Source organism: Puma concolor, chromosome D1 (assembly GCF_028749965.1).
Source record: "Puma concolor isolate L17-30 chromosome D1, mPumCon1.1.hap2, whole genome shotgun sequence".
Classification (NCBI taxonomy): Eukaryota; Metazoa; Chordata; class Mammalia; order Carnivora; family Felidae; genus Puma; species Puma concolor.
This window is the reverse complement of record NC_141676.1, coordinates 29,056,840-29,078,782: the sequence shown is the minus strand read 5'-3', so window position 1 is coordinate 29,078,782 and position 21,943 is coordinate 29,056,840. Positions and strand designations below refer to the sequence as shown.

The 21,943-nt window shown below is 40.9% G+C and overlaps 1 long non-coding RNA gene across 1 annotated transcript in view; it reads left to right on the top strand.

The window, feature by feature from the left end:
• Positions 1-11,904, top strand: part of LOC147576572 (uncharacterized) — a 59,892-nt gene extending 47,988 nt beyond the window's left edge. Inside the window, exons 3-4 of the long non-coding RNA XR_015240931.1 lie at positions 1,000-1,049; positions 9,719-11,904. This is a non-coding gene — a long non-coding RNA (uncharacterized LOC147576572). The remainder of the gene's footprint in view (positions 1-999; positions 1,050-9,718) is intronic.
• Positions 11,905-21,943: the final 10,039 nt, after the last annotated feature.

The window sequence follows — 21,943 nt, the reverse complement described above, 5'->3', positions numbered from 1 at the left end:
TATCTTTTTTATATCAAAAAATTTTTAATGAGAAGCATATATTACTTTTTAATATAAAAAGCCCTCAACATTTTAAATTTAGTATGTTTGAAATATTTCATGATAAAATGTATTTGAATCCTCCCCATCTAGACTATTATTTAGACATTTAAAATTGTAGTTATGGGGTTTATTATTGTTTTCTTTTTTAAGTTTATTTATTTATTTTTAATTTTTTTGATGTTTATTTTTGAGAGAGAGAGAGAGAGAGAGCATGGGGCGGGGGGAAGGGCAGAGAGAGAGGGAGACACAGAGTCTGAAGCAGGCTCCGGGATCTGAGCTGTCAGCACAGAGCCCGAAGCGGAGCTCAAACCCATGAACTGTGAGATCATGACCTGAGCTGAAGTTGAACACTCAACCGCCTGAGACACCCAGCACCCCAGTTTATTTATTTATTTTGAGAGCAAGCAAGCATGAATGGGAGACGGACAGAGTGAGAATCAAAAGCAGGCTCCATGCACTGTCAGTGTGGAGCCTGATGTGGGGCTTGATCTCGTGAGCTGAAATCAAGAGTCTACACTTAATTGACTAAACCACTCTGGTACCCCTATATGCTACTATTTTTTACAGTTTTTTGCATTTGAGATTTTCATAATAAAAATTTTAAAGATACTTACCAAGTCTGTATAAGAACATAATAATATTTATAATTTTAGGTGGAAAAAAGAAGCATGTAGTAATTGTTAGTGATGGTCACTGATAGTTCCCATTCTCCTTCCTAAGCGCTTCCTTGGAGTTATGTGCGGTCCTTTGTGCTTCACTCTCTGATAAGGATAATCTTGTGATTTTCACATGTTTATCCAGCATTAAAAAGGGCAGGGGGTGTTTTGCAGCGCTTGCTGCAAGCAAGCGTGACTTGCTTTGGTCAAGTAAGTGTGATGGGAATACTGTGTATAACTTCTAGATGGAAACCCTGAACAGCCACAGTATGACCATCATATTTATTTTCCCCTGTTACAGGTTCTGACAATGTGCCAGATGGTCAAAACTCCATTAGCCTGAGTCCCTGAGTAAGTATGACATGGAGCAGAGGCTCTGCTGACCTAAGATGGATGGGTAGCATAAGTGGGAAAGAAACTTTTGTTCTTCTAAGCCACTGATGTTTGGGGGTTGTTTGTCGCTGCAGCATAAGCTAGCCAATTCTGATTGATACAGAGCGGGAGGTAGCTTCAGGCATTGTAGATAACCAGGTACTCTGAAGGCCTTATAACCACAAAAGAACTGAATCATTTTTTTTAATGTCTATTTATTTTTGAGAGAAAGGGACAGAGTGCGAGCGGGGGAGGGGCAGAGAGAGAGGGAGACACAGAATCTGAAGCAGGGTCCAGGCCCTGAGCTGTCAGCACAGAGCCCGACATGGGGCTCAAACCCACAAACTGTGAGATCATGACCTGAAGTGAAGTTGGTCACTCAACTGCCTGAGCCACCCAAGCACCCCAGAATTGAATCATTTTTTAAATACATTGCTGGGCATGTCGGTAGTGAGGGAATTGTCTAAGGACAGCTCTTCTCCCAAAGAATGCTTTGAAACCAGAACTTGGAGTCAGAGTGCTAGGAAAATAAGAAAATTGGGTTGTCCTGAGAGCCAGTGCAAATTAGTAGCAGTGTTAGAAGCTCTAAAGCATCACAAGATGGGGAAGCCAAGAATCTGAGACTTCTGCATTAGGCCAGGACACCCCAAAAGGGGCAGAAGGTCTCAGGTTGGTATTTTCCCTCTACCCCCCAAAAAAACAGAAACAAATCCTCACAGTAGGAAGGCCATTAAGAGACATGTTTGAGTTCAAATCTGAGATCACCAAGCCCAGAAGGAGGCAGTCCACTGAGAGAGAGAGAGTTGGCAGAAAAACAAACATCCAGTCTGACCCCAAGAACTTCAAATACTGGAATTCTCAGATATAGGATATATTTTTTAATTTACAAAAATGGCCAAAGCAATGATTTAATTGCTAAGCACCACTGCAAAAATGTTTTTAATTTTAACTTATTTACTTGTCGTAACAGTTCTATGAAGCAAGTATTACTATTATCATCCCCATTTTACTTTATTTTTTTAAAGAATAATACTTATTTTGTTAGGTTTATTTATTTATTTATTTATTTATTTATTTATTTTTGAGAGAGACACAAAGAGAGCACAGGGGAGGGGCAGAGAGAGAGGGTGACAGAAGATGCGAAATGGGCTCTGTGCTGACAGCATAGGGCCTTATATGGGGCTCAAACTCCTGAGCTGTGAGATCATAACCTGAACCAAAGTCAGGTGCTTAAGGAACTGAGCCGCCCAGGCACCCTAGTCACCCCCATTTTATAAATGAAAAAGCTGAGGCACACAGAGATTAAGTAAATTGTCCCAGGTCAACATTTCTTAAGTGGTAATGCTACGATTTGGATTTAGGTAGTTTGATTCTAGAGTCTGCAGTCTTCACCACTACGTTTTGCTGCCTTTTTAACGTAGAATTGGAGCATACGAAGAATTTAAAGAAATAAGGGGTGGGGGGAGGGGAATACCAAAGATAAGCAAGCAACAAAGGACCCTCAGGGATGACCAGGTAGATTTGAAGAAGAAGAATAAAAGAACCCGTAGAAATGAAAATAAAATGGTTGAAAGTAAACATTTGATGAACATGTTAAATGTCTGAAGAGGTAATTAGTGAATTGAAGAACTGTCTGCAGAAAATATCCAGAAGGTGACATGGGAAAGAAGGGAATGGAAAGTATGAATGGGAAGGTTAAAGATATGGAAGATAAAATGGGAATGTCTAATACATATTTAATTGGAGTTTTGGAAGAAGAGGATAGAGAAAATGGAGGGCCTAATATGTGAAGTAATAGTAGCTGAGAATTTTTCAGAACTGATGAAAAGACCTAAATCCACAGATATAGGAAATAGCATATCCCTAGCATGATAAATTAAGAAGAAGTTTATGTCTTAAACATGTTTGTAGGGAAACTGGAGAACACCAAAGACAATGAGAAAATCTCCAAAGCAGCTTGGGAGAAAAGAAACAATCACCTACAAAGGACTGACACAGACTGTTAGTGGACTTACCAATAACAACAGTAAATGCAAGGAGACAGTGGAATAATATATTCAAAGTGTTGAAAGGAAATAACTGTCCACTGTATATCCGGAAAAGCTAAGGCTCATGAATGAGAATAAAATGAAGACATTTTCAGATGAACAAAATCTAACAGAACTTTACTAAAAGAACTCACCTCATACCCATCCTTTAAGGTTCATCTCAAATGTTATTTGTTGCATTGGTGGTATAGCAGTGAGCACAGCAGCTGCCTTTCAAATGTTATTTCTTCCATGGAGCTCTGGCCTAATTCCCCTCTTTTGAATTTTAGTAGCATTTTATTTGATCCTTTCTCATGATGCTTATCAAATTCACAGACGGAGATTATACGTGCCTGTTCTTAAGAGCTTCCCCCACCACCCCCACCACTGCTCTTACCCTCTCTCGTTAAAGGCCCCTGGAACACTTTGGTGTCTAACTCACCTTAACTTTTTGTATAGTTCCTATCATAATACATGCATGTGATAGGTGTTTAATAAGTATTTGTTGAGGCCCACTGGTCAGTCTTTTCCAGTGTTTCATAAACTACCAGTTTACAAAGATGTTCCCTTCCAAGGGGGTGTTATGGTCAAACCCTCTTCAAAAATGCTGCATAGAGGACCATATCTCCCTCCTGGAGATCCATGGTTTAATTTGTTTTACTCACCAGTTCCTCAAATCATTTGATTATAGAACAACTTCTTCTACTCTTTACTCCATGAATATTGCAAGAGACTGGTGTTTTTAAGAACACATTTACTACAGAAGACAATGACTTATTTGACTGTCCAAGCCAGAGAGTCAACATTTTGGATCCTAGCTCTATTAACAACTAACCACATAATTAGGTTTTTAAAAGATATTTTATTTATTTTTGAGAGCTCGAGTGGGGAAGGGACAGTAAGAGGGGAACAGAGGTCTGAAGGGGGCTCTGTGTTGACAGCAGCAAGCCCAATGTGGGGCTCAGACTCACAAACCATGAGATCATGACCTGAGCCAGAGTTAGATGCTCAACCGACTAAGCCACCCAGGTGCCCACCACATAATTAGTTTTAAGTCATGTGTCCTCTGGCTCCTTATTTGTGACACATCATAAGCAGGCGGCCCCTTCAAATTCTCAAGTTCCATGAATTAAAGGGCATTGTGTCTTCCAGTCAATCAGTCAGTCATTCTACGCATATTAAATTCCTCCTGTGTGGCAGTGTGCAAAATACTGTGCATATAATGGTGAGTAGATTGGCATGCTTTCATTTTGCTACCAGTGGAGAATGATTTTCTAGAGCAATTGGAACATTGTTCTTTGACTTCCAGAGTCAAATTTCTTCTTGTTAAAAATTGAGCATTTACCATCTCATTTATTATGTGTATCAGGTTGTGGAATGAATGTTTAGAATCTAAATTTATGGTCTGTCTAGGCTTATGATTATATTTTACCCAAGAGCTACATTGTAAGAATCAAAAATTTAACATCATCGGGGTGCTTGGGTGGGTCAGTCAGTTGAGCATCGGCTCAGGTCATGATCTCATGGTTTGTGGGTTTGAGCCCCGCATCAGGCTCACTGCTGTCAGTGTGTAGCCCGCTTTGGATCCTCTGTCCCCCACTCCCCGGCTATCTCTGCCCCTCCCCTGAGCACTCTCTCTCTTTCTCTCTCTTTCAAAAATAAATAAACTTAAAAAAAATTCAACATGATCACTTAAGTGATCTTTACATTTTCATCTGTAACTCTATGTTTGCATCTTTAACTGTCTTTGTAAAAGTACAATCCTCTGTAGTTTAAAAGGGAAATTCTAGGGGCACCTGGGTGGCTCAATCGGTTAAGTGTCCAACTTCAGCTCAGGTCATAATCTCACAGTCCGTGAGTTCGAGCCCCGCATCAGGCTCTGTGCTGACAGCTCGGAGCCTGGAGCCTGCTTCAGATTCTATGTCTCCCTCTCTCTCTGCCCCTCCCCTGCTCATGCTCTGTCTCTCTCTGTCTCAAAACTAAATAAAAACATTTAAAAAATAAATAAATATAAAAGGGAAATTCTAGTGATATGGCAGCTACTGAACACTATTTTGTTCTAAGCATTCACATGTATTATCTCATTTAATCCTTACAACAACCACAAGACCCAAGTACTAGTACTATTCCCATCTTACAGAGGTTCAATAACTTGCTCAAAGTCATACAGCTGGTGAAGCTGGATTTTGACCCAATGCAGTATGGATCTTGAGTCTGTGCTCTGAACTCTAATATTAAACTACCACTATTCTTCAGATATTGTCCAGAAGGTTTTCTGCTGGAAATTTAAGGGTTAGCATCTCTGAAAGTTTGAACAATCATATGAGATTTTTAAATGTCTAACTCCAGCCAGGTAGTATAGTGAAGAGGTAATGAAAAATTAAAAGCTTTTTCTTTTCTTGGCTAGGCACTAATCTTTGTGGTTATGAATATATCCATGTGCCAGAGAATTGCACTTTAGATAATAAGTTAACATAAAATTGTTGGTACAGTTCAAACCTGACAGCTCTGTGTGTCTGATGTGTTCTCTGAAAGTAACTTTAAAGATAAGACTTTACTCTCAAATCTGAAATAGGTTCTTTAAACATTTCCAACACCATATGGTATTTATGGAATTGTTTCAATTATATGGAGAAAAACTATAGTGCTAGGAGTAGAGGAATACTTTAATCACAAAATATTGTATTGTCAGAAAAGAAGCAAAATATAATCAAAGAAATGTGAACCAAGCACTGTCAGTGAGAATTCTTGGCATTTAATTTTAGAAGCCATCTTGCATGGAAATGAATAAAATATAAACACAGTACTTTATCTAGGATATGGCAAGAAACTTCAAGATTGTAATGTGCATTAAGATAACATTCCAAACGTATCCTTTCAAGTTTTCAGCCAAGAATTTGTTTTTATAATTTCTTTGCAGTTGGTAAATGGCTAGACTCTACTTGAGATATCAGTTTTCATGCTTATGGTCTCAATCCCATTGTGTGTAACTATTAACTTACTGTATGACCTTGACAAACTCACTCTCCTCCACCCCAACCCAGATGAAGGAGGTGGATCTCTTAGGCCCCTTCTGATTTTAAAATTCTGTGGCTCTAGCCTATGGATTATGACATAAACAACATAAAAAGTGCTTGCTAAAGGGATTGGATTTTAAAAATTTGGGCTACTTAAGCATCTTTAAGTGATCGACCTTAGAGCCAGTTACAAAGAGAATATAAACCATGGCAGCCAGTGCCTATCAGTGATTTACTTGGTTCTTGTGCTGGTTAGCAGCTACTGTGCTTGTTTCAAAACACCACGCACCTTCTGTGGTTCATAGAGACAGTCTGTTCATGTGCTTCCTTGGCTCCTCAACATGAATGGGGTCTGAGAGAGTCTGGGCAAAAGAAGAAGTGATCACAATTGCCATGGTCCATGAGATGACCTTTAACACTCTCCTAGGCTGCAGGAAGGTGTGGACCCTGTGGTACACTGCCAAGATTCTCCCTGGAGACTGAGCTGCTTACCCCCCTAGCTACTTTGAGTGTTGACAAAGCTGCTGACAGTTCTTTAGCTCAGACCCTCTCAGGAGATAGCCTTTGGATGAAGAGAGCTGCTTTGCCCAAAGCCACCCACTTTGGGCCAACCTACATCTAAAGACTGCAGATTCCATGAAGAGGCTGGTTAACTGCGAACCCTCTGCCCCAGTGAGGTCCAACTCTTAAGGAGCCATGTCAGAGCCTGAGCTCCCACAGTGTGGGCTGAGGTCTTTATTGCAACATCGGGGGCACGATAGTGCAGCTTCTCCTGTGGCCCACAGATGTCGCCCCTGAGCACTCTTCAGTTAACTTCCAGCCTCAGACAACTCTTTCTCAGAGTCCACTTCTGGGGATCCAGACCTGCCACAGAAACTTATGGACCTGAGTTCAAACTGGGGCTCTGCTTATTTCAACGCTGTGTCTAGGGGAAATTTTCCTTTTTAGTAAAATGGACATAATAATAACTATTTCACAGCATTGCTTATTCTAAGGAGATGAGGAAATGCACAAATGAGTCTAAAGCACATAGGAAATGGTTAGTACCAATAATTAAACATTTATTGAGCCCTTATATGTCATGGTATGTACTTCACCACCACAAACTCCATGAGAATAATATCCCTATTTTACAAATGAGAAAACTGAGGTACAAAAAAGTTAAACAATGTCTCCATCATCACACAGCTAATAAAACAGTCAAGAATTCAAGTCCAGGCAGCTGGACTGTAGAACCAGCACTCATAGATAAAACCTTACAGCTTCCCATTGCTAAACGAAAATTTTTAAAGTATTTGGGTGATGACAAATAAAAGCCCAATAATGTCACCTGATTCCAGAGGACCTTTAAAGCAAGGCAATTGTAAAAGAAAAATTTTACAAATAATTTTGGTATCCCTATTGTTTATATTTTTGTGTTGCTATAGATTATGCTTATTTATGCTTCAGATCAACCCTTTTTCATCAGGAGAGTAAATGAAACAGTTGGAAGGTAGGGGCTCCTACCCTGTGATGTGATGGTAGTTGATCTGTGAGATCATTTATTTTTGTTGTTTGTTTCTATTTAATGAAATGTGAACTGAATTTCTATTTTACTGAAAATATACTAAGTACAAGGTGAAAAAATAAATAAAGCAATGACATGTTTCACTATTAGGTTGTAATTTGGTATACTAATAGGGTTTTTGTTATATCATATTACCTAGGATTTTAAGTATCTCCCTCCCTCTGTCATTGGGAAGTACATTGTAATGGGGGAGGGGGCACTCTGGCAAAGGCCTCTGCCATGCCCTTCCTGACCCCTCACTTACAGTCTACCCTTGTGTTCACTTCAGACTAGTCTGTTATTATCCAATGGAAGGCCTTTGTTTCACATTTCACTTCTAACCTAAACACATTTATGCCATAATTTTTATCTTAGGGGATAATGTGTTAACAATGCTTGTTTGGACCCCTGTTATACTTTTAAGGTCAGGGATGTCTGTTTTACTCTTTAAGGCACAATCTGTTAAAGATTTTATGATTTGCAAACAAAGTGGTTTTTCATCTTCTGCTTTTAGATAACTAAGGTATAAGAGAGATCCTTCTACACCAGATACATTAAACATCTAAATAATTTATAGCTCCAGGTATGTTTGCCAGACTAGCATAACTGAATAAAGTCAACAGATTAAATGTTCCCTTGGCAATCAGTAAGGGTATGAGATACAGCACCTGGGCTGCCCCATTGGGTCTCGTTATTAAATCACAAGCAAGAGCTCAGTATCCCAGGGTCCCAGGTGACAGGTAGGAGCTGACTTGGGAGGATGGAGTCATCGCAGTCATTAACCATGACTTAGGAAGAGGGACTCTCTTAGAACAATTGAGATAGAGAAAGAGAAGGAGGGAGGGGGGGAGGAGGAGGAAAGACAGACAAAGAGAGGGGTGTTGGGGAGAGACTATATGTTTCAGTGAGGCATATTCTAGTTATTTATATGTCACTAAATTGGGAATTCATCAACATAATAGTGTGTATTTGTGCAATCTCAGAGAAAAAGTTAAAAAGAGTTAGGGAATATTTTGTATATGTAACCACTATCACTATCAAGGTCAGAACAAGAACTTGCTAGAAAAATAGACAATATTTCCCTCTTTCTAATTTTTTAGAAAGGTTTTGACCAGCACCTGGTCAAACGTCTCTTTGCCTAGAGAAGGGACGTTTGGTCTACAGAGCTGATGGCAGCAAGAGAAACATCAGAGCACAGGATCCGGGGAGTTACATGTAATCTCCAGTCTAATTCTTGAGGGTTTTAAGTGTCAGAGACCAGTCATCTCATCTTTAACAAAGGGAATTTATTGACCAAAATATATTTTTAAATTTGCACATCTAATGATGGGAGAGTTCAGATGATCTGTGAAAAGTTGGGGTGAGGGAGTAGCAAGCATACATTTAGTCAGTGGAAATCCAATTTTTAGATCATATTCATTGCACCCAGTGGACAAAAAGGGTCCCATTCAAAAATAAATAAATAAATACCTCTCTCCTCTCTAAATGTCTCATGGGAATTGTATGTGCTATAAGGAAAATATGAAAGGCAGAACTGTGCTTATACTTTTTTTTAATGTTTATTTACTTTTGAGAGATAGCATGAGAGTGAGGTAGGGGCAGAGGGAGAGGAAAGAGAGGATCCAAAGCGGGCTCTGTGCTGACAGCAGCAAGCCGATGCAGGGCTCGAGCCCACAAACCGCAAGATTGTGACCTGAGTTGAAGTCAGACACTTAACTGACTGAGGGACCCAGGTGCCCCTATGCTTATACTTCTTAACTATTGTCAGCACAGCTTATCTGGAGATGAATGGGATAAGAAAAAGAGAAAACAAACATTCCAGGTGTATTGTATACTGTTGGCTTTAGTAATCACTAGACTTCTGGTTCTATGATAGCTCCTTTGGGGTGGTGTAAGAATTGGAAGGAGAGGGGAGAAGGGTGTGTGTGTGTGTGTGTGTGTGTGTATGATGATTTAGAGCTCCTAACCTACAAAATATCTGAATTTAAGGTAAAACCATTAAATCAGGTTCATTGCTGAATCCTCACAGGGCACACTAACCTTTTCATTTTCATTTAGGAAGAAAGGGTGGAAGAGAAGCTTCCCATGCCTGGTATATAAATATGGCCTTGAAAATGTCCACAGACGTGTTGTTGTCTTGTTGAGTCTGCAGCCAGGAAGGCAGAAATCTCTGCAGCAAAGCAGGTGTGAACGTCCCCCTATTTCAGAGGCAGCTCTCTTTGAAGCTGGAAAATCAAGGACGCTGGTACCTTCAAGGAAACAAGGATATAATTATCACAACCCCCAACTGGCCGGTGACCTTCCATTCCTCAGGCCACCCTACTCCCTTCACTGGCCCCGGCCCAGGTCCTCACAGACTCAGAGCTCTGTGTCCCAGACCGCTAAGACCGAGGAACAACCCCCTCACGCACTCTTTGAAAGCATTCTTAATCTCTCTCTACTGCACTGCTCTTTCAGACATAAATCCGCCAGCCCAGGGGGCCTCTGAACCCCCCACGGAGGGAGGCCCATTCAGGCCCAGTGGAGTCTGAACAGCTTAGGGGTAGAATTTATGCTTCCTCTCACCTGTGCCATCTGTCTGTGGCCCCTACTCTAGTCTGCTTTTGAAGGTTTGAACATGACCCCCCAGCTTTTTGCCAAGTCTGCCATCATCACCTCAGTCACAGAAGCAGACTTCTCAAGGCCATTGGAAGCTAATAACAGTGACTCTCAACTTCATTATTATACTTGAAATGTTGAAAGCAGAAGCCTAATAAAATGAGCTCAGAAAAAACAAACCAAGCTATAAATTATCATGTGAAAAGAGTGGCTGAAGAACTCATCTCCTCGGAATACCTAAGGACTGTTTCTCAGCTACAGCAACAATCTGGTATTTGGTTTCCTTCCCTTCACTGTGCAAAAGCCTTGGCTGTGTTCTCTTAGCACAGATTCTTTTCTGCTTCTATGAGTCGACTGTCCAGAATCAGGAGTTACACAACACTCCCCACCCAACTCCTTCACACACACACACACACACACACACACACACACACACTCCCTACCCAGCCTTGGTCCACTGAATTGTAATAATTCTTTTTGACCGTAAGGAATTTATCCTACATTATCACCAATCAGTACTCATTGCAATTATTTATTTTAAGATAAGAGTAAAAGTCCACTTCCTTAACTTCATAAAGACTATTTATGCTAAACTGATGTATTTAATGAAAAAACACCAGAAGCATTATTCCCTGTAAAATTAGAAGCAACTTAGGGATGCCCCTATCACTGTTACTATTATACAATGTTTTGGAAATTCTAGACCTTTTCAGGGGATATTTAGCAATATCTGGAACCATTTTGTCATCACAACTTTGGGAACTGGAGTGCTATTGGCATCTGGTGGGTAGAGGGGAGGAATGCTGCTAAATATTCTGCAAGGCCCAGGAAAGCCCCCACAACAGAGAATTCTCCAGCCCAAAGTGTCAATAGTGCTGAGGGTAAGGGACCTTGCTCTATACAATGCAACAAAACGTGAAACATAAATAAGAGAAAAAAGTTTAAAAAATAACTAATTTTTATTATCATTAATTGCAAAGAACATGTATCACCTAGAAAAGCAAACCAAAAATACTGAACTATGCATTATTAAAGTTCATAAAATAGTAAATAATGCAGCTGGCTAAAAATTTTTTCAATTCTGTGAGAGACTGAAGAGTCTTTCATTTTCCTGCAGGTTTATTTATCTATTCTACAAAAATTTCCTGAGAACAAAGGGTTGGTTTTATAAAAGAACACTTAAGAGATATAAGATGACTTTTACACTTTAAAACATGGAAGAGACTAAGAAATTTTAAAAACCAAGTCTATTAACACTGTAAGACAATATTATAGGAAACCCAAGTGGACATATCTTCCCAAACTATAAGCTAGACTGGAGACTTTTTAAAAAAGATTTGTTTAAAGTATGAAAACATTATTTGGGGGTAGTAAACACACACACACACACACACACACACACACACACACACACAAATACTCCTTTTAGCAGATAAAAACTTCCTCAGTATTTTTTAATGAGGGTAGTACTCTAATGCATCATTGGAAATCTAAATAGTCCATCACAATACATAATTACGGTCCAGTAGATGAAGCTTCTTGAGGGGACAGCCCATATCTTATTCATCTTTCTATCTCCATAATTGACACATACCAAGAACCCAATGTTTATGAATTAATGAAATAAATAAAAACATTAACAGTGAGAGATGGTCTTTGAACTCACTATTCAAAAAGTTAACATAGAGCTACTGCAATTGTAATTAAGGATCTAAGAACCCACATCTGAAAGGCTGAATGAATGCTCAAGATTTTAATAGGAACTTTTTGCCTCATGTTGCAATTATAAAAAAGTACAGGCTAAAAATAGGATGAGTGAAGTGGAATCAACCAGCAATGTTTTACTAAGAACAGTAAACTCCATTTTTAAATGTTGAAGACATGAAAGAACCTATTAATATCTATATGCACATAACCTAAGTCTCAGTGATTTCCTTGATCTTTTGTTCATTTTCATGACAAGCCTTCAGAACTTGAGAGGAAGGGAGGGAGGAGAGAAATAAAGGAAGGCCAGGTGGAAAGTCACAATCAGGAAATAATCAAAAGCTTTTGCTTTATCCCTTCCATCCAATCTCACAGGCTCTCCTGAGAACCTTTCCTCCTGAATGTTTAATAACATTAATTCCACAGTTTCAAAGGATTGAAAACCCAACAATCCAGTTTAATATAAGGTCATCCAAAATGCTCTGTTGGGATAGATTCAGGGTCCAGGAAGCCTCAGACAAGTTCACCAGAGAACATATTCCAGTATGTTCTCTTGTTCTGTTTGATATAAATTTCAAAGGTTAGGGATGAGAAAAATCACAGTTACTATTCAATGAGCACTTGCTATGTGCCAGACATCTTCCTAAAGAACTTTTCATACATCTTCCTGGCCAACCCTCACTACAGCCCTCCAGATGAGAAGACTGATGTAGTGGAGGTAAGACAAGAGGGCCAGGCCACCCATAAGCTGGCAAAGTCAGCTGCACCTGCCAGCCCCCAAATCTAGACTTATAAGTACCACACTGCAGGTATCTCCAGAACATGATATTTCTCTCAGTTGCCCATTTTTCATGGACTAGTCATAAAATTTTCAGGTCAGCAAGCATTAGTGGGAAAGTATTAGCACACAAAGGAAGACAGGGAACATAAAGGGAGTACATGAAACAGTCTTTGTCTAGAGGACATGCTATCTTCTTGGACAGACATGATAGGGAACAGGCAGTGAATAATACTATCTGTAGAGAATGCTAACACACTGTTCAAACACGGGTCAGAGTGGATAGTATAGCCAATAAACATGAGGATGATTGAGAAGCGGAAAAAGAAAACACCAGATGGCATTGTTAGGGAAAGTCTTATTGAAGCCCTGAGGATTTGATAGGACTCTCCCAGGATTTGGACAGGTTGCTCAGGTCAGTTTCTGCCCACCTAGGCTGCCAGACCAATGGTGGCCAGGCATGGGTCTGTTCAGGATGCAGATCATGGAGCAGAGCTTGACCAAGAGACAGGACCCAGGGTGGCCCCCAAACCAGAAGCCAGGAAGCCCATCCTGAAGTGGAAGCACTAGGCCAAAGGCAGGAAGCAGGAGCAAGGCAAAAGGGAGGAACTAGAGAGCTCAGACCAAAGTTAGGGACTTGGGGAGAAAGGCAGAAATGAAATCTGGAGAGCCTTCCTAAGCTTCTTCATCCCAAAGGCAGACACTCCTAATGGGACGTAGACCCCCAGCTATGAGTGGGGAGCATGCTGTGAAGGATGTTGAGGAGGGCTGGAGAGGAATGAGTGTGTGAGTATGGTCTGGGGGATTAAGAAAGAGCCAGCCAGTCTAGAATGGAGGGTGCATTTGTGGGGAATAGTATCAATGGGATAGGCAAGATGAGACCAGCTGAGAGACGAGAGGACCAAGGGCAACAGCTTATCAAGATACATAGGCAGATCTACAGTTCGATGGACAAGTATACATTCACATGATCAATATGACTGTTTGGGACTGGTTAAGTCCTATTTCTTATTCCATCACCTGCCAAATTGTGAATCTCAGCTCTGCCACTTACCAGCTGTATGACCTTGAGGAAATTACCTAACTTCTCTGTGCCTCCATGTTCTCATCTTTAAGATGAGCATAACAATAGTGTCTACCTTCTAGGGTCATTGTGAGGACTGAACAGGTTCATATATGTCACCTGTACAGCACGGGGCCTGGCATGTGCAAGTGTAATGTGAGGGATTGCTGTCTATCATTCCTTCCCCATATTCACCATTGTAGATTGAGGACTCACAATAGAGGGGGGCATAGAGGGAATGGGGGGAGGGTATCTCACAGTCATATCTTCTCTTAATCACATGAATTATAAATGCATCTTTTGGAAAGTGCTCAGCTCCTGAATATCTTCCCTGTGTCCAGAATATTACAAAGAAAGCCATCATGTTTGCTATAAAGACTGTACCTTGAGGGGGCACTTGGGTGGCTCAGTTGGTTGAGTGTCTGACTCTTGATTTTTGCTCAGGTCATGATCCCAGGGTTGTAGGATTGAGCCCCGAATCAGGCTCTGCGATGAGGTTGGAGCCTGCTTGGGAGTCTCTCTCTCTGTCTCTTTCTCTCTGCCCCTCCCCCTGCTCTCTCTCTCTCTTAAAAAAAAAAAAGACTGTACCTTTATAACAGCTTTGGATTTCAGTATCCCTGCCTGGCCTTCCCCCTCACCGTCAGTGGTATTCTGGGCTGATGTCTAAGTGAGCAAGTTCCTTTCTGAAATTCTAACAATTATAAGTGCTGGCTCAGGGCCTCCACCATGCTTTCCATGTGATGCACATATTTCAGTGTTATTTGTGCATTATTGTAAGAACAATGAAGACAAGGAATAAAAAGAAGATGAAAGAGAAGGAAAGAGAAATAAAGCAAGAGAAATTATTTCCTTGTACTTGACTGTCCTTTTCTAGCATCTCAAGGCTTTCTGCCATTACTTGAATTAGAAAAAGGCCAAGGGTGGGGCGCCTGGGTGGCGCAGTCGGTTAAGCGTCCGACTTCAGCCAGGTCACGATCTCACGGTCTGTGAGTTCGAGCCCCGCGTCGGGCTCTGGGCTGATGGCTCAGAGCCTGGAGCCTGTTTCCGATTCTGTGTCTCCCTCTCTCTCTGCCCCTCCCCCGTTCATGCTCTGTCTCTCTCTGTCCCAAAAATAAATAAACATTGAAAAAAAAAAAAAAGAAAAAGAAAAAGGCCAAGGGAAGAAACATTTATTGAAATCAGCTGCAAGCCCAGCACAGTCCTGTGTATTTCACACACTCCAAAAGGTTAAGCCTCTTGCTTGTACTCACTCAACTATGAAGTGGGAGAGCCTGGCTCTAGATCAGGTCCACATTTAATTCATGGAGCAGCTGTATAGGCAGACTCTGTCCTAGGAACTAGGTATACTACAGTGAAGAAAATGGACAAAAATCCCTGCTCTTGTGGAACTTAAAGTCTAGTGGGGAGACGTGATAAACCAGATAAGTAAGTAAAATATAAAGTGTTTTAGAGGCACCTTGGTGGCTCAGTCGGTTAAGGGTCTGACTTCGGCTCAGGCCATAATCTCGCGGTTCATGAGTTCGAGCCCCATGTCAGGCTCTGCGCTGACAATTCAGAGCCTGGAACCTGCTTTGGATTCTGGGTCTCCCTCTCTCTGCCCCTCCCCTGCTCATCTCTCTCTCTCTCTCAAAAATAAATAAACATTAACAAAATTATTTAAAAATGTATAAAGTGTTTTAGACAGTAACAAGCATTAAGGAGGAAAAAATAAAATGGGAGAGGGGGTAGGTTGGGACGGGGAGAGGGCAATTTCAGAAATGATGATGAGGGAAGGTCACGACTGAGCAAAGATAAGAAGAAAGTAATAACGCCACCAGATACACTTGTGTGTATCTGGGGCAAGAATCTTCCTGGCACAGGGAAGAGCCAGAGCAGAGGCTTTGAGGCAGGTGTGTGCTTGTCATGGTATTGGAAGAACAGCCAGGAGCCCAGTGTGACAGAAGTGGGGTGAATGAGGAGGAGAGCAGGAGGGAAAGCTGGCAAGTAAGGGGGCTGGAGCACCTATGTCTCAGAACCCTTAGTAAGGACTCTTTTTAGGGAGATGGGCTGCAGCTGGCAGGTGTGGACATGATTTGACTTGTACACCTGAATAGCTTTGTCTTCCTGCTGTGTTGAAAATAGACTGAAAGGACAAGGATAGAACAATGAAGAGGGTATTGTAATAATCAGGTAAGAGGTAAAAGTTAAGACCAAGGGATAGCAACAAGGGTAGTTAAAAAGGGTCAGATTGACTTGGATATATTTGGAAGGTACAGCCAATAGGATTTCTTAGCAAATTGGGCAGGCATGAGAAGAAAAATGAGGCAAAACAAACAAACAAAAAACCAGGAGACAAGAGGGACCCCAATGTCTTTGGCTCCAGTAAGTGAAAATGGAATTATCTCTACCTGAGATGGGCATGTTCAAGATGCCTGTTCAACATCCAGGAGTGAAGAAATCTAGGCTGCAGGTAGAAATCGGTCTCAAAAATAGGTCTCAAAGCTCATGCTCTAGCTAATATCTTATGAACATGGAATTTGGGAACTTGTATCTATTTTGTATGGGGTGGGAGGAATAGATTTCCAGAAGTAACAAGAATGAAAAACCAAATTAGACAATCTCAAAACCTAGTTTAAGGTATAACTTTCAAACTCCTGATCCTCCCAAACTTTATCTGATTATCTGGGGCCTTCTCCTACCCTAACTTCTCCCCACTCCCACCTCAAACAAAATCTATCTATGCCCAGGTTGGTTCTGGCATGATAGCAACAGGGCCACCACTCCCAATGGAAATGAATGTACCTTTTCACAGCAAACTTTACAGAGACAGTTGTTCTCTGCTTGTTAACACTTTCTTACGGCCACCATGAACTCGTGTACCATTTCACTCATCAGTTCTTTGGACTACTAGCTGCCTGGACCTCTTGGCCATTTCAGAATTTTTCTAGGTTGGCAAAGGAGGAAGATTGCAGGTCAACCTAATCGTTCAAACAACTCTGCAAGGCATCAAGAGATTCATCAGGGCCCTTGTCACTTGAGTTTTCTTATCCAGGTTATAAATTAGGGTCACTGTGATTTTTTAAGACAGCACATAAAAGGGAGAGGTAATTGATCATTGTAGGAATAAAAGACCTAAGAGCAGATGTCTTTTGTCATGGATGTATGTGCTCATATCTGTACTATTCATTGCTTAGGAGGTGGATATGAGATTTGGATTTAACAAATTTATTGATGTACACAGCACAGGTTAAGTGCTCTTGCTTATGTTAATCTCATTTACTCCTCACATCAGCACTGAGAAGTGGTATTGTATTATTTTGCAGTGGGAGAAAATGAGGCTCAGAGAGCATGAGCCACCTGCCCAAGCCCATGCCACCTGTGAGTGGCCAGAGCCAGTTTTGCAACCCAGGTCTTTATGGCTCTTACTCCCACACCATATTTTTGCCTCATAATCTGAACAAATAATGAAAGATTTAAGACAAAACAGATAATCTCTAAGCCTAATGTTAGCCAAAGATGACGTATCTTCTCTTTAGAAAGGAAATATCCATGTGGGAGAAATTTCACCTTCGAATGTAGAGATTACACGCTTAGTTGCCAGGAGAAAGTGGGTAAACACTTTATTCAATGCCTCAAAGATGTGATAACAGAGGCGAGAATTTTCCTTTTCTCATTTGCTTAAGAGACTGTCAAAATTCACAACCATAAGATGCACACACACAAAATGTGTGTGTGTCTGTGTGTGTGCATGAGACAGAAGGGGAGGGGAGAACACCAATCATTACTCTGGTACAGACTGTCCCCAACTATGATCGTTGGATTTATGATTTCTCAAATTTACGATGGTGGGAAAACCATATACATTCAGTAGAAACTATACTATACTTCAGATTCTTAATTTGGATCTTTTCCTGGGCTAGTGATGTGCATCCAATCCTGTCTTGTGATGCTGAGCAGGGCAGTGAACCACAGCTCCCAGTCAGCCACACAATCATGAGGGGTCAACAACAGATACGCTCACAACCATCCAGTACCCACACAGCCATTCTGTTTTTCACTTTCAGTATAGTATTTAATAAATTACAAGATAATTCAACAATTCATTATAGAATAGGCTTTGTGCTAGATGATTTTCCCCAGCAGTAGACTAAGGTAAGTGTTTTAAGCACATTTAAGGTGAGCTAGGCTAAGCTATGATGTTCCATAGGTTAGGTGTATTAAATGCATTTTCAACCTGCCATATTCTTGACTTGGGGTGGGTTTATCGGGACATAATGCTATCAGAAGTCAAGGAAGGTCTATATTCTGTTAAGTGCTTTCTATATGTGATTGCTCTTAATCCGTGCCTCAGTCCTTTGAGGCATTATCTCCTTATGTTACAGAAGAACAAACTGAGAATCTTTCAGGTTAAGGTTTGTGTACTTACCTACAGTTTCCAAAGCTATGAGAAGCAAAATTCCAACCCCAGTGGGTGTGAGTCACTCCCATTTCCCCTATAGCCCAAAGTACACCATTGGAAAACAGTACCCCTCTTGAAATGGCTACTCTCAAACTTCACCCATGGGCGTGTCAACTGATAGCTTTCAGACTGACATCATGGTACTTTTGATCCAATCATAAAAGTAAGCATATTCTTTTGGCCCACTAATATCATGTCTGGGAATTTCCCCTAAAGAAATATTCAGGTATACATGTGCAAAACTTAATGTGCAAGTAAGTTCTATACGTTGTTATTTATTTACCATTAAATTATTAATATTATGGGGTGCCTGGGTGGCACAGTTAGTTAAGCATTCGACTCTTGATTTCGGCTTAGGTCATGATCTCATGATGGTGAAATGGAGCCCCATGTCCAGCTCAGTGTTGAGGTGGAGCCTGCCTAAGATTCTGTCTCCCTCTCTCTCTGCCCCTTCCCTACTTGTTTTCTCTCGCTCTAAAATATATACATATATACAAAGATAGATATATATATGTATATATATGTACATATATATATATATTAATAGTGTTACTAACCTATTAGATTCAAATGTCTATTAGATTCTATTAGATTCTATTAGAACCTATTAGATTCAAATAGGAGATAGGCTAGATCCATTATGGTCCTTCATGTACCATATTTACTGGAAATGTTAGGAAGTCATTAAAAATAACATTGTAGAAGAACATTTGATAACATGTGGACCCTGCTATAATACATTCAGTGAACATGAGCAGATGCTATCCCGATTGTATTGTACAACTGTATAACTACATGGTATATAGTATGCATTGAAAAAAATACTGAAAGAGATACACCAAGCTTTCTGAAAAGGTATGACCTCATTTAATTTGGTTCGAGGCTGGCAAGAAGCCTTCCCAAACCAGAGGTTCAGTGCTGTGTCTTTGTGAGGTTCTATAAGGATCAGCATGTCTTCCCACGTCACGGAACAAAATCCAGATTTCTTAACTTAGGCTGCAAAGTCCTAAATGACCCTGGTCTTCTGAACATCTATCCACACTCTCTCTGTGTTGCTCACTATGCTTCAGCCATGCAGGTCCTTTTTAGCTCCTAGACTGCACCTGCTCAACCCTTCTGCTGTGCAGGGACTTTGCACATGCTGTCCCTTCTGCCAAGAATGTTTTCTCCCATTCTAATGGCTGGTTTCTTTCTTCAGCTCTCAGCTTAAATGTCATATCTTCAGCGGAGTCCTTCCTCGACTACCTCACATAACGTAAGCATCCCATTTTATTCTCCCCCCTATAGCATCCTGTTCTTTTTCTTTTTTCACACACACATGATAATTTGTAATGACCTATTTATGTGTTTTACTTATTCACTGTCTGCCTTCTTTTTTTTTTTTTTAATTTTTTTTTCAACGTTTTTATTTATTTTTTTTGGGACAGAGAGAGACAGAGCATGAACGGGGGAGGGGCAGAGAGAGAGAGGGAGACACAGAATCGGAAACAGGCTCCAGGCTCCGAGCCATCAGCCCAGAGCCTGATGCCGGGCTCGAACTCACGGACCGCGAGATCGTGACCTGGCTGAAGTCGGACGCTTAACCGACTGCGCCACCCAGGCGCCCCACTGTCTGCCTTCTTATAGAAGCTAAGCCGTATGAGGATAAGACCCACATCTGTTTTACTCACTGTTGTGCATGAAATGTCTACTTAGAGGCTATTCAGGATAGGCGCTCAAGAAAGATTTGTTGAATGAACGAATATGTGAACAAAGATAATACAAAGCTCTTAGGCACTGACTGCACCTAGCAAAGTGCCGTGGATGGTTTAGAAGAAGAAGGCAGGAACTAGAGAGTAGGTGGCTGGTAATCAATGTAAATCAGTGCAACACACAGGCTACAAGAATTCATGCAAGGAAATGTTTCACTTTTTTCTAAAGCCATTTTCTAAGAATGGCTCATTGGATACGAACAACGTCCTACATCCTAGAAGTGATATGAAATAGAGAGAAATATCACTGAGCACAGGTCTCCCATGTTTCTAAAGGTATCTAGTGCCAGACACATACGTTGAAGTGGAACCTGTGTCACTTTGCATGTGATCAATTTTGTCCACACAGTCCCTCAAAATCTGACTTCCTTCCTTAAACAAGGTAAGAGAAATGGGGCAAGTGGCTCAGTTAAGCTTCCAACTCTTGATTTCGGCTCAGGTCATGATCTCCCAGTTTGTGAGTTTGAGCCCCACATGGGGCTGTGTACTGACAGTGCAGATCCTGCTTAGGATTCTCTTTCTCTCCCTCTCTCTCTGCCCCTCCCCTGCTTGGTCTCTCTAAATATATCAAAAACAAAAAAATAAATAAATAAATAAAAATATTTTTAAAACAGGGGAGAGAATCTACTGCATTATAATCAGAGAGCTTATCCCAAATCCCTAGGGCTGTGGTTCAGAAGCAGAAGTCATCGTGTCTTCTGAAGAACCACACAAAATACTAAAATGGTGGCAAAAAAAAAAAAAGAACAAATCACTCTTGTGTTAAAAACTTTGCACATAAAATCTTGCAGAAGGCTTAAAAACAATTATAGGGAAAAATAAAACAGATTGTTCTACACATTAACTTTTTATTTTTCCCCCTGCAGACTAGAAAACAGCAACCTTTATCAGACTCTAAAAACAAACACGTAGGGCTAGCCTAGGGCCCATCAGTGCTCCCAGGGAATGTTGCCTGTGGACATGAAATTGGGTGTTTGCAGCGGGGGCTGGAGTGGCATGAATATTTTCCAAGCCTTATTCAAACAGTAACTTCTATCTGCTACCATGCTATCAATTTTTCCAACAGTGGATTGCAAATTCACCTCATAAATCAATCTGTACAAGAGGTCAGAAGCCAACCACAGCCAATTAAAACCTCTCAGCAATAATTCATCCAAGATCTGAGTAAGGATTTTTTTTTTTTTTTTTTTACAAGTCCTAGGAGGCTCTTGTTTATTCTAATCAGATCAGTAGAGGAAGAACTAAATTGGGTAGAACCTGCATTTTTCTCTTATCCCAGAACACAAACTCAGATGTTTTTATAGGGAAAGGAAGAGGAAAAGGAGAAAGATATGAGGAAAGAGTGGGCTGAAGAATGAGCACACTTTCTTCACATAAAGTAGTATTACCCAGGCTCTCCCAACACCAGACCTGCTTCTAACTGACTCATCCTGGAGAGCTTCGATTCCAACCTGTCTGGGGTCTGATTCCTTTCAGTGTGGCGGCCACCAAAGAAATACAACGAAACTATTACTTAGTGAGTGTCTGTGACACATCAGGCCCTGTGGAAGCTTGAAGTAATCCTCTGTGTTTGTTGCTTTTGAGGAGACTATAGACTACAGATTATCCAGGTGTGAGAAAGTGCTGGAAAAATTAGGAGGCTATAAAGCATGTACATTCTGTAAGTGTACACAAACATATTAATATACTACAACTATACAGCTGTAATTATATTTTCACTGTAGGCCTGTGTTGAAAGCCGAGTGAATTTGGACAAATTGACTCAGCTTTCTGAGCTTCTGTGTTTCATCTGTAAGATGGGTAATAGTAACAGTACCAATTCATAGGAATGTGGTAGATTAAGCATTATGCTGGCAAAGCGTCGGCTTGCTCTCTGGCCCCCAGAGCGGCCGCTCCGTGCTGGCTGGAGCCAAAACAGTGGGAGATTCTAAGCCCCATGACAGTGCTCCCC